At 40.7% G+C, this 13361-nt stretch overlaps 1 protein-coding gene across 2 annotated transcripts in view; it reads left to right on the top strand.

The window, feature by feature from the left end:
- Positions 1–13361, top strand: part of SETBP1 (SET binding protein 1) — a 129823-nt gene that overhangs the window by 80303 nt on the left and 36159 nt on the right. Inside the window, exon 1 of one of the 2 annotated variants that reach the window (XM_072413516.1) lies at positions 12027–12158. The exons of the other annotated variant lie outside the window; for it this stretch is intronic. The gene's annotated coding sequence lies outside the window, so the exon portion shown is untranslated. Of the gene's footprint in view, positions 1–12026; positions 12159–13361 lie in introns of those variants that run through there. 2 annotated transcript variants of the gene reach the window in all.

Raw genomic sequence — 13361 nt, 5'->3', positions numbered from 1 at the left:
CCAGGTTTACATCTACTTTAAAATGTGTAATTGCAACACATCAGCTGCACAGATCTGAAATTTGCAGTGTGTGCAAATTCAAATAATGACCTCCCTACTGCTAACAAAAAAAAATGTGAATTTGTATAGGTGCTATTTTATCTTAGAATGTCTTCCGTACATTGTGCTGATTCTCATTTTTGTCTGTGCAGAAAATATTTAAGCCTAATACGTTTTTTTTTTTTTTCATCTTGAAAATTGATGTCTTTGACTTTGACCTTTTCCTTGTAAAGATCATGAAGGCTGCTTTGTTATGATCTGTCTGTTCCGGAGTTAATTTGCAAGCGCAGAGCCTTTGTAGCCCACGGTCCACTAGGCTGCGTTAATCTGATACCCTCACGGGGAGAAATGGCTGGTTTGTGGCTGAATCTCATTAAGGTGCAGGCTGGCTGCATTGTGTACTTTCTCCTACTGTTCAGGTGCAGCCCTGGGCTATGGAATCTATTCTGGGCGCCATGAGTACCCTGAGGAAACTGACACCGAATATTACACAGGATAATGCAATAATATGTTGATGAAAATGCCTGTCGAGTAGACTGAGCTTAAAAAGGGAAGGGAAAAATATTATTTTTAAACTGATCAGCCACAACTTTAAAATCACTTGCCTTATATTCAGGGTTGCTGTCTGGATGGTAAAAATTGGCAATATTACTTACCGGAAAAGGTGACGACTCTTTTTGTAATGTGTTGGTCCCCCGTGAGCCACCGAACAGCTTTGACCCATCAAAACATGAACTCCATAAGGTCTCATTTGGTGTCTTGTGGTATCAGCAACAAAATGTTAGCAGCAGATCTTTTAAATCACTGTTTTCGCCAGCCTGTCTGCTTTCCATAGTGCATCTTTCCAAGAGAAAACGGTCATCTTCCATTGATCAATTTTTCAGTTCTTATTCTCACTTGTCTATTGTAGGAGATTTTATATATGGATGGGGCTCATCATGGGCACTCCTGACAGGTTTGTGGCTATGCAACTCTATGCCCAGCAAGCTGGTGTGCACTTTGTCTTCTGACATTATCTCATTTACTGTTATTCAGCAATTTGTTTCTTGCAGCTGTTATGTGAGAGTGAACCAGACATGTTCTGGTTCACCCACCCACGTATCTATGCGCCTTGGCTCATTGTAGACCAATTTTGGCAGGCACTATTCACTGCATAGCGGGAACACCCCACACCTGCCTTGTTGGAGATGCTTTTGCCCCGTTGTCTAGCCAAAACAACTTGGTCCTTACCAAAATCACCCATACACGTTCCTATTTTCCTGCTTCCAGCACATCTCCTTTTAAGAACTGCTTTCTAATATTTCGCAGTCCATAACAGAAGTAAGATAATCAATGTTATTCACATCACTTGTCAGTGGTTTTGGTTTCCTTGAAGAAAACCATTGGCAGTTGTACAAAGACTTCATCTACTTACCTTTTGTGGTTAATTTCTTGAACAGCCAATGCTTTGTTCCTGTCCTAGTGCTTCTGATCTTTCTTTCCAGATATTTGCTGCCTGCATGCACAGCAGCAATGACTGCATGGTATTTTATAGGGCATATTTCCCCAATGGTGACAACATAAAGTCTCTGTGTAAAGTCATCCATTGAAAGCCAGATGGACAGGTTGTCAAGAATACTGGGAAATGGCAGAACCACCTACTGTTCTTTAGAGGAAAGCTGCAGATCAAAAAGTATGGAAAATGATATTAACGTATCGAAGCTTATATGAGGTTTTTGTGATTGTGGGCTTATTAATGCTACAGAACGACCTCATAGTATGTATAAAATGGTTCAGGCTCCAGCTGTCTGTGGAATAAGCATTTGGTACACTGTTGATCTATAATCAGCTCTCTTGTTTTATACTGTATATTGTTTTATTACCTTCTAGTGCATCGCAGCCTTATAAAACATCAATATCTCCTGTCCGCTCATTATACAGTGGCCGGCTGTGTATTGCTTTTTTATCGATCGGCTTTGCTGTAATGATTCCAGCAGGTAGAGAAGGCCAAGGCGGCAGGGGCTCTGCTAGCGCTGCTTGTAACAGCATTTTGTTTGGAAGCTTCTGTGGGTCAGACCTGCCGATAACTGCTGTAATTCTCTCGTGTTTAAATTGCATGGAAAAGTCTGCCAAGGCACTGATGGGAAGTAAACATTTTACAGGTACAAAACAAAGACCACACGATTTATCCACGGAGCACTACACAACGATGGTGTTACCCAACCTTATGCTCTGTCCTTCTATTTACATCTTTTTTTTTTTTTTTTTTATATGGTTGATGAATATTAAACCCACAACTGTCCCTCTTTATAGAGATAATGGCATATATGGGCCACATTGCAGCTCCATTGATCTATAGTGTAGCTTGTCACAGCTGACGTTCAATAAAAGAATTTTACATCTATATTACCCTGCTCCTGTTTTTTCCTGGAAAATCGTTAACGCACAGCTGTTCAGCACAATAAAGACTTCAGCCAATATGATCGAGGTGTATTGTGGCCATCTGTGAGCCCAAACCCGATTTAAAGGATGACTCTGAGTACAGAATGCAGCAATTAACAAGCAGCTTGAGTAGCTCTGCCTGCAGATTAACATCTTATGATTTATCAACATCCTACCTATACATGTCTTTGCAGCATCCTCCCCATAAGACTGTGGTTCCATCCAGGAGCAACCCTTCTTCTATCCACTGACAATCAGAACTCTATTCCTGGCATTTACAATGGTCAATTTGTGCATGATCAGGTATGAAATCTGAATGAGTATTGATCAGAACTACATGTGTGAGAATACAGCTGGGAACGCTCACTGACAACCACTATCCAATTGGAATTGATTCCTATGTCCTATGGTACACCATGACAGGGCTGGTTATATTCATTGTCTGTTGTTCAGGAATACAAGGAAAGGTGCTCCTAATGTCCAATGGCTGTGCCGTATTCCAATGACTCCCAACAATTGCCAATTACAATACAAAACCATGCGATCATCAACATCACTCTGTCCTCGTCTTCAACCTATGTTGTCACCCTATCATGTATAAAAACTACAAGTGGTTGTTTCAAGTCACATGAAGCAGACAATGCCCTTCATCATCAAGGAACCCGCCCTAAGAAATGCTATGCAGCCATCTTTGAAGTTCATTTAGAAGGGATGTCTGCGCGGAGAAACAAAGAATAAAAATATGGTAAAACAAATAAAACCCAAAAGTATTTCTTGGCCCCTGCTTCCTATATATCTGCAATATGCGTCTCAATACCAAAACGGGCCCAACTTGTGCACCAGCCGTCTGTCACTTGAATTGTTGAAATGCTTCATATTATTTCCATTCCTCTGAAAAGGAGATTCATTTTAAACCCAGAAGAGCCTATTCTATGCTCAGCAGCTTGTGCTCTTATGTTAAATCCCTTCTCAATGCTGTCAACGTTTGGTAACCGACATCTCCAATAGCAGGCAATGGGCTGAATAGGAGCAAATTAAATAGTTGAGTGTTATTTTAAGTGTGCGTTGCCGGCCTTGGCTGTAAGAACACCAATGACTTTGTCAATGGGTTTAATTGCAATTTTCTGTAATGTAGTTGTACACAAATTGCTTGCAAACCCCTATCTCTACTGTGAAGATAAAGGCATTGGATACTTTATATCTTCATATGTCCAAACATTTCCAAACCAATTTTACTAAATTCTGTAAATGAAAAATGCTAGAACCACCCTTTCTTTTAATGGCAGTTGGGATCTTCTGTCATTAAAGAGCAGAGTGTTGTCTATTGTGCACTGCCTTGTTCAGCAGCGGTCACATAATATATGTATATAGGAAACATCATGAGGCTACAAGAATAGGAGACCTCAAAAGAAGGCTAAGGGCTATCAAGCCATTAGCTTTCGAAAAGGTGAGGTGGCCTTAGGTGCTACTTTTTAGTAGTGGATCTTTGGGCCAAGGTTGTTGGGCAACCTTGAATAAAACAAAAGACTATGAATACCTACCAGTCCTGGCATTAGTTGGAAATTGAAAAGTCTTTGATACCTTTGGGTGTCAGGTGTGCCTTCATACCCTCTAGCACAGTAGAAATATTCCGGTCATGGCAAGCCAAGTTTAAACTTTAGAAATACTGCTGAAGCCATTGAAGAACAGTGTTCAACTATCAACTATGTGAAGAGGAACTATGAACCCACTGACATCCCTAGGCACCCAGTCAAGTGATTACACAGAATGAATTGCAGTGGCATTGTGGTGTAAATTATATAGGTGCTCCTTTCAGATGAACAATAGGTAATCATTTGGAGAACTTCAGCTTCATGATCAGTGGTCAGTAGGTTCCATCCCACCAATTAAATGGATGCAAGTTTGACATTTTCTACATTAGGTGGTCACTTTTGCAAAACTTTGGTCACTTGTAGGCTTATTAGGAAAACCAGAGAAGACCACAATGGTTTCCAAGTTCAATAACCCATATTAGTTTGTTTTCTTGTGGTCGGACCATCCAAGAGATGCTTCTAATTGGTTGATTTTGGTTGCTGACACTTTACACATTGTTGTTGCTCTTTGCCCTGCTTCAAGTGAGCCTAAAAAGGAGCATTGTCTTTACTGTATTCCTCACCGTGGAAACCGAGCAGGTCAGCGCCTTCCTCTCTCTCCACCCCTCTCACCCATTGGTTGCCGAGGCGTCATATTTCGGAGTCTAGGTCATCTGCAACCGACTCCACTGTACTATGGCTGCACCAGTGTGATAAACAAGGAGAAATTCTTTCTCGGATTAAAGGATTAAGATCTGAAAGGTGATTCAAACTCTTCCCCAAGCCGAGAAACATAAATAAGAGCCAGAAATCCTTCATATTCTTGTTTTGCTCAACTCATTGTCCCCTTTAATTAATGAGAGTGATGGGGAGATTTTCCAGGGGATTAGATGCTGCTCATTAGCTTGTCCTGATCGTGTAACAAGTACGGACATTATTAAAAGGCCGATCAGCATACTGTATTTATCATTCTCTACATGACGCTGATGGGTCACCATTTTGTCTCACAAACTGCGCTAAGCAAATCAACCAACGATAATGAGAACTCTGCGGATGAGTGAAGGAAGAAAAGGGGTCTTGTAAATGATTAACGTCTAAAGCTTCAGTCTTAGTAGTGTATGGGTTCAGCAATGGAGCCACTTGTACAATGTTAGAATGTTTTTAAAGGATCAGTCCACCAACAACATATAGGTTAGTTTTTGGTAGACGCTGGATATTTAAACCCACAGATCCATAAATCACCACCCCCACTTCCTCCTGTCGGACTTCACTCCAGGACTTCCACCATTCCTGCTGGATTCATTGGTTTGTTTTATATCCTGGGGAATGCAACAGGAGGAGCGAAGACACCCAAAGGTGTGAAAGGTCACCCAAAACTTCCTGATTATCAGCAACTGAGGTTGGGAATAAGGGCAGGGAGCCCTCGCAGCTCAAATATTCAAGACATAGGAATCCAGGACCTGACTCCAACTGGTTCCACCATTAAAGAGAACTATATAACACTTCATCTACCCTGCAAATTGGATAGGAGATTAAAATATAAGTTTTTGGAGGACAATAGAATTATTAGGTGATTCTGCTATGAAGGTTGCTGTTTCGGCACTTGTTATAGGGTGACAACCATTTGTTTCTATGTCCCATGCGCCTGTGGTGTCATCTTATTACACAAGCTTACAGTGGAGACCACAAACGTTCATTTCAATACACATTACACAGGCATGGTCTATTGTTGAGCGATAAGAAAACTGCCCTCCAGCTACTGCCTGGAGGGTATGTAGACAGAAAGTGACTCGGAGAGATCAACAGCCCTAAGATTCACAATCAAAGAAAATAAGAAAATTGTTAATACAATGAAATTAAGGGACCTTTATCATACAATTACTGTTTCTTAATCAGTCACTGTCAATTAAAACACATCCAGAATATTCACCTTCTGTAGAAGTTTGATGAATGTCAAATTCATTGCTTTAGAGGAGTGACCCTGGATCCTATTGAATTAGGGTTTCCATTTACTTGTCAATTAACGGCCAGTGTATTTCTAAAGATATCCTGATGATTCTGAAATTTATACATGAATGTTGAGTGACCATTTAAACTATTGGAACCTTGACCACCGGTGACAACACATTTGTGTGTTTACTGCAGAGGAATATTTATTAGACTCTTTACCAAGAACGTGTAGAGCCTTGCAAACCATCATCTAGTTACTAAAAAAAGAAAGGCACGTCTGCCTGCTGAAACTTGTCATTTAAAGAGAAATCGGAGGGATGCTTAGCATAAGCGTCCCTGCCTTATATAGTAAGCGGAGATGTGCGTATTGTGTATCCCATTGTACGCACATCACTTTCCCTGGCAGTGTATCCACACTCTGCATTAATCATTTAGTGTTTAGCCAGCGACCTGACTTGTGTGCAGGCCGGCCCCTCTACAAAGTAGATTACTTTCCTGAAACAAGCTAGGCCTATTGATTTACACTTCCCTTATCGACAGTTCCCCAGTAGCAATGAAAATAGCTGTGATAGCCCAATACAAACAACGGATCGCAGCACCATTTCCCGCTCTGACGGATCATGAGCCCTGCAACTAGGGTGGCTTTGTTGCTTATTTAAGCAGGTTTTATGGGATCAAAAGGAGTTTTTAATGGTATAATCTGTATACCAGCTTAGTGTTTTTAAAGTGTAAGGTGTCAAAACATCAAAATGTCTCTGCCAAGCTGCAGACTCCAACTTGGCATTTTACACAGTGCCACTCGTGGTAGCGTAGTTCTTGATGTCGCCTGGTATGTTGGTTATGCAATGTGCAAAAATCTTTTTTTTTTTTTTTTGGAGATGGCACCCTGCAACACCAGTTATCTAGTGTCCAGTTTCTTGACTTTTTAATACCAACTCTGACCATTAGCATCTTCCTTTAAAGAAGAGATGAATTGTCCTTTTCCAAAGAACTGTTGTCCTACCACCAGTAGGTGTGTTCCCCATAGCGGTAGTGCATTGTTTTTTAACCAGGGTTCCTCCACCGTTCCATGACCGATAAGCAGTTTGTGCTTCTCAGGTCAGTTTAGGTGACACCAATGATCTGTTTGGCTATCTGTAAGGTTCTTCCCAATGACCACCATGTTAATGTACTGTGAGCTGTGTATAAAGTAATTATAGCAGGGGTTCCCTGAAGACCTGAAAATTATTTCAAAGGTTCCCTTATGTTAAAAACTCTCATTTAATGGGTGCTATGATCATGTGCTTCACTGATGAACAAGAAAAAAAGTGCTCTACATTTCAGAGAAATGGATTGCACTGGCAAGATGTGTTTATGATTCCATTAAGAATGAACCCAGTGCACCAACGCATGTCATGTGCTTTGGGTCAACACACGTTTCCTCACTCTGCTAGTGGTTGCAAACGTCTAGCAAAGTAATTTACAAATGGGCCTGGACTCAAGAAAACTTACCCTTCAGAGAATCACAAGTCATATGTAAATGATATAACAGCTGGCTTTTTGCAGCTGCTCAGGTTCATGTTATCATCCACAACACAGTTCTGAGTGGCTTCAAGGACGACACCATGTTAGCGAAGGTGATGGTATCAATTTCTGTTCCTAGACTCCACATTCTCATAATACTATCTGTGTAAACCAGTAAGCAGAAGCAAATTTTATTGGTTTATAGTTTCCTATGGAAATGCAGTAGTCCAGAGGTCAGCAAATTCCAGCCTTTAGACCAGATACGGCCTAGCCGGTAGTTTGTTCCAGCCTAATGCCCCCTGGCCGATATGGCCTAATCCCGGCGGCAACCCATGGTGGCGCCAAAGCTCTGGAGCCGCATGCGGCTCTTGAAACTCCGTGTTGTGGCTCCCTTTATATTTACTGCGGCCTTCGTTAACACTTCCGCCACCAGGGTAAATAGGGAACATTCCCTCTTCTCCATATGCATTGTGGAGCAGAGGGATTCCCCTTCAGGGGGCGTTCCTGGTGGGAAGGGGGAACCATTAGGGCGGGACTCGAAAGAGAGTCCGGCCTAGTGTGCTCCTGCCTACCCTTGAAATGGCCTAGTGGCCCAAAAAATTGCTGACCTCTGCAGTAGTCGGTCAGGCATGTCTACCAAACTCTTTTGATCGTAGGGTACCAGCCATATGTGAATGAATCAAGAACTGCCTGCTGATGGTGCCTTCTTATACTTATTGCTGTCACATTAAAATTCTAATGAATCCACATATACCACCACCAAGGTTTCAATTTTAAGGTATAGGTTCAACTAAAAAAAATTTTGGTAGTAAAACTATAGATATTTAGTGGTAGCAATGAGTGACTATATTTGTTCCCATTCAATATACAGTACATTCCTTTGTTTTCCAACCGGTAGTAGTTCTTTCCAGTGTTCAGCAAAGTCAGAGGTGGTAGCCAGATAGAAACTAAAGGAAACCTTCCTGGTCTAAATCCCTAAACAGCTTCCAGAGACGGAATCTTGGATTATTTGGATTGGTTCCTTCATTTGATAGCCAGGAAGGGAAGTCCCTTAGCACTACAACACCCCCTCACCTCCCTAAATATAAATAAAGGTTTTGTGACCATGCATTGGGCTCTGTGTTTTCCATATCAAAGATTAATGAAATACAAACCCAGCTCCCCCATAATCTGTAATTGAAAGTTTCGTTGAGTTGTCAAAACAAAACGCTAATGTTGTAAAGACAGATAAATACTGTAAACGTGTCCCGGCAAAGCTGGCTTAACAAAGCTATTATTCATGTACAGTAATTTGTGTAAGAGGGGATTTTCCAAACCGCACTGGTAAAGGGCAATTCTACCCGGTACAGAGCAGTTTTTAGATGTGTCAGGAAATGATTTTTATATTGTGGCGTGTTATCTTCGAGATAAGGAGGTGCTTTAGCAGGTACTGGGCTTTGAACAGCAAATGTGACGTTACTGAAAGACACAAAAGAGATTTTCACATGTGTCTATATATAAAATAAAGAAAAGGTCAGTTTGGTATTCAGTGGAAAATGTATTTTTAAAGCCCAGTTGAACGTTCAGTTTAATTCGGTCAAGTTTCAGATTCATCAAAATTAAAAGTCATAAGCCCCTTACAGATGTTAGATTTCTTATGCTGGAAATGATCTTTAACAATCATTTTCAGTGACAGATGAACGAACGGCCGTTGTACGTGCAGTGCCAACCTGTTCTATGGACAGCAGCCATTCTCAATCCCCCATTGTGGATTGATGAGTGACATCAGCGGACTGCTTTGCATATGTCTGATTTTCATCCAAGACGAGCACGACCATGACAGTCATCCGATATGTGTATGTAGCTTTATAGTTCTTTTTTGTAGCGTGCAAGGAATCACACCTATAGCTATGCAATTCCAACTATGTCCGCAGGGGGCGTATCGGACCTCTGTAAAGATATCACAGCTTGCAAGACCAGTTGCACTTATAATTACTTGGTGTCTGTCTCCTTCCAAAATCTCCCTGCCAAGCAAAAATCAGGTTGCAATTGAACAAATCGCCAATGCCAGCCAATCTTCAATTGGTAGTATAGTGCTGCCATTATACCATGTTTTCAGCTACTGGATCAGTAGGGGCAGACAAAGCTTGCATAAAGGTAAAAAAAAACTATGTCGACGAGTCGACGTCAGCAGTCCATTGATGCTCATCTGTTCACCAAGTTGGCTGGTTAAAAAGGCTGCAGTAGTAAAAAAACGCTGTTGCCCTCCTAGCAATAAAAAGTCATATGTAGTTTAAGCATGAGTGAAATTTTAATTAACGTGCTATCATTGGGTTTCAAGCAATTACAGTAGCTTAAATATAAAATAACACACCATTAAGGAATTTTGAACCAATTTGGTTAATTTGGATTAAATAATGGTAACTGTATACAGTCTGCATGCTCTGAACATATGTTTGCATTTCCCTTTAAATCTGGAGAAGGCCGCTAAATATTTTCACATTGATTTCACCTTGCAGGCCTGTCATCAGGATGTCGACAAATACAACCAGATTGGTTTATCTATTAACTGTTATGAACTGTGAGCGGTGGAGATAAGGGGCCAGCAGCTTTGATGAGATATCAACACTTACAAACCACAAAACAAACAGACGTTGTCAGCCGCGAATCTCCGTGGCTGCAGCCACATGCACGGCCAAGATAGATGATTACTTGGAGTTAAGGATCCCTCGCCTGGTGTCATGAAATCCTTATTCGGGCTCACTTATCTCTCTTCCTCCATTCACTCCTATGCTGAGCTCCACTGGCGCCTGAAATGAAATATGTAAATGTTTGGATGTATTGTAGAGCTTCAGGCAAATGGAGACACCTCTGTGAAGTCTCTCACATATATACATCTTATATATATGCTATTGAAGGAACTGTAGGTGCTGTTTTCCTTCTTCTGTACGTGGGGTCGTTGGCTAATCTGAAAATACTAGTTGATAGTCATCCTTGTCCAATGGTTTCTGTGCTAACCTAGAACAACTAGGGCAGTTAGGAGTTCTCAATTTAGCGTCATTGACTCATGGCCCCAGGTCAGGTCTATATAGATGGTGTGGACAAAAAGTGGAAAAATCTCTGCCATATATGCACAGTTCCCATTTTTATGTGCACGGGCAGCTTTGGTTGCCAGGAAAACCTGGTAATCCTAGCAGTCCTAGCGTGTGCCGGCGATGAATGCACATTATCCAGACACGGCCAATCTGGATGGCCAAAGATCGAAAGTAGAAGGAACAAGAGAAGGAAGATGCTGGCACTCTAGAATGGTACTAACATTTAATCATAGGATCTTTACCAAAAGTTAGGTAGATGAGACTAGTCACCAAACCACTGGTCTCTCGCTGAGACCATGTGGACTCAATAGCTTCCTATTTATATTAATATGAATGGCAATGCAAATATTCTGTATGTTGCATTGGAAGAAAAAGGGTCCTGTGTTTTTGTTTTGTTTTTTTCACCCCCGGTGGTGCATTGGCAAGTCATTCTTAATGAATGGACTGCTTTCATGTAGCATATATTAATGCTTAAGTGTCAGCTTCCTTTTTTGCTTGCCTATTGCCAAGATGAAGTATAGGAACAAATCAACCATCACAATTCAGTTTACTGATGCCAAGTCATAAAACGATGCACTGCAGATTCTTTAGGTTCATGCACTTTGCAGTTTGGCTCAGTCAATAAACCTAATTGTTCCAAAAACAAATCTTGCTTATCAAGAACATGTTCCATTGACATCACCGGTGCCGTGACAAATCCTTTTCTACCTGCTTTTCCTACAGCTACTGGCAGCATCATTATTTCTATATTTTTTTTTTTTTTTTTAACTAACTTGCAGATTGAGTTTCTTCCCGTCTTTTTAAATTGCCTGTATGCAGAGACTGTGCAGTAATTAACCCCCAGAAGCCATCAATGATGCACCATTTTTTAACTTTTACCATGATTGGAATATGAAAATGAAGGGCCTCAATGGTGCAGATGTTTTAAAATCACAGCAGACAGCAATTAGTGACATGAGAAGCAGCTGCTTATCTCTCTAGATAAAGCTTCTTAATAGGGAATTACTCTTGCTGAGCTATTACACAGATGGATCTGCAAATGATTTAAAGAGGGGAGGTGCGGCTTTCATTTGTGCTTTTTTTTCCTTCTATACATTTTCTTTCTTTATTAGCTTTTTTTTCACTGCTTTAAAACCTTTACAAAAATACCTTTTGGATATTTGCATATACAGATTCGTTTTAATTATGCTGGTAAGCCTTGCATTTTTAAGAAGGCCTTTCATTTATGGACCTCAAACCCCCAACTCTAGGCCAAAATAAACACTGTTCTCACCCCTCCCTTTCCTCTACTCTAATACATTTTGCACTTTTTTTGCTTCCATTTTGAAGAAAGATGGACTTGACAAGGCCCAGTTCTCCGGTCACACATCAGTGCCATTTTCAGGTGCGGTGGATAGCTTTTCCGAGGCTCCAAATGTGTCCTTTGTCACCATTGCGGACTCTTCTGGATACTGAGGGGACACTGGATGGCCAATAGGGAGTGTCCACTGGGAAGGCAAGAGGTGATAAGAGGAGCCCCGATATCGGCATTCCCTTCAGTTCTTGTCCTGCAGACACAACAGGACAATGGAGAAAAATTCTCTAATTATTCTTCTAACAGGTGTCCTCCTCAGTTACTTTTTACCACTGTTTGGATAGCATCTCAAAATTCTGTACTTTCCCTCCTGTTGTCAGTTGAAAGAGTAGATCTTTATTGCAGACCTATTTTTTTCACTCCTCCCCACTCTAAAACAATGAAAAACAATTCAGATACCCTTTGACCAACTTTTCTGCTACCTTAGGCTATGTCAGGATCACTTTAAACTAATCACCTTCGAGCGTATTGGAGGAAACAAATTAAAAGACTATAGTTCCTCTTTTTAAGTCGGCTTTTCTGCTGCATTCATAAATCTTTAACCCCGATGCGCTTCCTGACTTCATAACTGGAGCAAATTAACTGATCCTCAAATGCCTTGTACGTTTTATGAGCGCAAAATATGAGAAGGTATTAAAAAATCTGTGTTAGAGTCTCCCTTAGAGATTAATGGTCGCAGCATATAATAGGTTAAATCAGTGTGATTAATACTCGTCCTCCTTAATTAGACAGCCATAATTACTTTTTCAAGAGCGCCAATAAATCCCTAAACTGTGTAAGAACTGGAAGAACCTGGATGTCTCGAGTGACATGTAACGTGTGCAGGCAACCCACGTCCTGCAAGGATTTTATTTCTCATAGGGAATGCTTTTTTTTTTTTAAATTAAAGTTAATGGTGAAATAAAAAGCATGGTTATGAGTTGGATTCTTCAGAAGAAATACATCTTCCACTACAAGGACATAGTTCGTAATGTATTTATCTGGCATCCAGAGTTTTGGGCTATTATATATAGCTTTTTTTTTTTTCTTGTAGTCCTCACAATTGTGCTGGGGATTTAAAGGAGGCTACTGGTTATCAAAACAATTATGGGTTTCATTTTTTTTACTGGTGCATTATATGTGAGATAATCTCCAATATCCACTCATAACATATTGTAGTAGTTTGTATAGAAGAACTGAATTGTAGAAAACCACCAAGATTTTGCAACTACCTCCTATGCCAACTCTTCCATTCCTCAGCCAATTACTCTGAGTGGTTTTCTTTTTTAACAAAACCATAGTTTTTTGAATTGGAAGACATCTGTCTGCACCATTTTACATAGGTACCCACCACCATTCCTTATGATATACAGCACAGGTGCGGCTAACACTTCCTATTTTAGGTGAAGAGTTACAAATTATCCATGTGTCTCAGGAATTTTTTAACAAGTTGGAAAGTCTCTCAGAATA

This window comes from Pyxicephalus adspersus, chromosome 6 (assembly GCF_032062135.1).
Source record: "Pyxicephalus adspersus chromosome 6, UCB_Pads_2.0, whole genome shotgun sequence".
Taxonomy (NCBI): Eukaryota; Metazoa; Chordata; class Amphibia; order Anura; family Pyxicephalidae; genus Pyxicephalus; species Pyxicephalus adspersus.
This window is presented reverse-complemented; position numbering and strand designations above follow the sequence as displayed.